Source organism: Arachis duranensis, chromosome 7, assembly GCF_000817695.3.
Source record: "Arachis duranensis cultivar V14167 chromosome 7, aradu.V14167.gnm2.J7QH, whole genome shotgun sequence".
NCBI lineage: Eukaryota > Viridiplantae > Streptophyta > Magnoliopsida > Fabales > Fabaceae > Arachis > Arachis duranensis.
The window spans coordinates 30,586,627-30,589,330 of record NC_029778.3 but is presented as its reverse complement, the minus strand read 5'-3'; positions in this window follow the sequence as shown (position 1 = coordinate 30,589,330).

The window sequence follows — 2,704 nt, the reverse complement described above, 5'->3', positions numbered from 1 at the left end:
TTTTTTTGACTGCTTTTTCTTGCTTCAAGAATCAATTTCATGATCTTTCAGATCATCAATAATATTTTTCGTGTTCCTCATCCTTTCAGGAGCCAATATTCATCAAATTCAAAGTACAAGTTATGTACTGTTCAAGCATTCATTCAGAGAACAAAAAGTATTGCCATCACATATAATTAATTATAAATTTTATTATTAAGAACTCGAAAAAAATATAGATTACTTCTTTATTCTAAAAAAAAATCTACTACTTTATTCATGCCTGATGATGATGAGAAAAATAAATTATAGCTTAATTGGAAATAAAATCAAAATAGACATACTAATTACTACTAATTATCTCCTAAGGTGAACTTCTATAAGAATACTATCACTAAGCTAAAGCAAAAATTGGAACTCAGAAAAATTGGAACTCAGCAACCTGTTGTTTTTGAGGAGTAGATGTCCCTCTAATCTGTGGGGTGTTGTTCAAGGATTAATTTTTGGCGCTTTAGCTCCCTTAGATCACGCCCTTGCTCCTCCTGTTCCTTGAGCAGTTTGCAAATCATGCTACCTTGATTATTCTGTTCTTCCTTTATTTGATCCATAGCTTCTTGCAATCTGGAAATAGAAGCCTCAAGCTGTTCCCAATATTCAAATTGGGGCAGTTCTGGGAGGGCTTCTTGTGCTCTCCTCTTGGTTGAATCATCTTGTTGTTGTTGTCTGACCATTGATATTCCAGTAATGGGCTTTTCAATTAGGATATATTCAGTTATTCCCATCCTTACTCCAGCATCTTTGCAAAGCATAGAAATTAGGCTTGGATAAGCCAATTTGGCGTCCTTAGAATTCCTGTTTGCTATTTTATATAGCTCACAGGAGATCAGCTGATGGACTTCCACTTCTTTTCGTAACATGATGCAGTGAATCATTATTGCTCTTTTAATAGTGACTTCAGAACGGTTGCTGGTGGGCAATATGGAACGCCCTACAAAATCCAGCCAACCTCTGGTTACTGGTTTCAGATCTTCCCTTTTGAGTTGAACTGGGATGCCAGTCGTGCTGGTAGTCCACTTGGCTCCAGGGATGCATATATCCTCCAGAACCTTGTCCAGCCCTTTATTGACCCTCATCATTCTCCTGTTAAAGGAGTCTGGATCATCTTTCAGTTGGGGGAGCTTGAATATCTCCCTGATCTTGTCAGAGTTGGTATGAATGATCTTTCCTCTGACTACAGTCTTATGGTCAAAGAGAGCAGCTCCAATGATTCTTTGCCTTTCTGTCTGCCATAGATTAGCATAAAATTCCTGGACCATGTTCTTTCCCACTTTCGTTTCAGGATTGGCCAGAATTTCCCAATTCCTGTTTCGAATTTGCTCTTGGATCTCCGGATATTCATCTTCTTTCAGATCAAATCTGACTTCCGGGATCACGGATCTGTGACTCATTATCTTGTAGTAATGGTCTGAATGTTCTTTAGTTAAGAACTTCCCTTGATTCCAAAGTGGCTTTGGAGTGCTTTCTTTCTTTCCTCTTGGGGCGGTTTGCTTTCCTTTAGGAGCCATGATCTTAAGTGAGTATGTTTTTATGATCACGGATAAGCACACCAAACTTAGAGTTTTGCTTGTCCTCAAGCAAAAGAGAAGAAAGGAGAGGGATAGAAGGAGAGCAAGTGTTGGATGAAGAGGAGGAGGAGGAGGCCGAATACATTATAAAGGGATGGGGGTGGGAAATTTTCGAAAAAATAAGAAAGAGATAAGATAGAAGATATGATTTTAAAAGATATGATCAGAAAAAGATATAATTTAAAAAGGAAAAGATATGAATCATGATTTAAAAGATAAATTTGAAATTTAATTTTGAAAAGGATTTTTTTTAAAAAAATAATTGATGTGTTGAAAACAAATTTGAAAAGATGATGGATTGGATTGGAAAGCCATTTGTTCTTTTGGGTTAAGAGGTATCTAGAACATTTGCAAAATGGGATTTTAGAAATTAGGATAAAAACTTTTGGAATTGAAAGTGATAATTTAAAATATGTTTATGCAAGAAATCATGAAGTGAAACATAAAAATTTTGAAAAATTATAAAGAAAAACGAAATTGTACCTTCTCCCACCATCCTGGCGTTAAACGCCCACATGGTGCATGGTTTGGGCGTTTAACGCCCACATGTTGCTTCTCCTGGGCGTTCAACGCCCATGTGGTGCTTCTTTCTGGCGTTGAACGCCAGGAAGTCCTTCGTTACTGGGCGTTTTTCTGAACGCCCAGAATGCTAGCAGATTGGCGTTAAACGCCCAGAACTGTAAATGGCTGGGTTGCCTCCCAGCAAGCGCTTCTTTAATGTCATTAGCTGGACTGTCACTGATCTTCAATGAAGTCTCAGTCTTGAGCATTCTTGCTCGAAATTATCTTCAAGATAGTGTTTAACTCTTTGTCCATTAACAATGAAATTTTTGTTAGAATCACTATCTTGAAGTTCTATGTATCCATATGGTGATACACTGGTGATTACATATGGACCTCTCCACCGGGATTTTAATTTCCCAGGGAATAATTTGAGCCTAGAATTGAATATCAGAACTTTCTGTCCTGGTTTAAAGACTCTGGACGACAATTTCTTATCATGCCATCTTTTTGCTTTCTCCTTGTAAATTTTCGCATTTTCAAAAGCATTGAGTCTAAATTCCTCTAGCTCATTTAACTGGAGCAATCGTTTTTCTCCA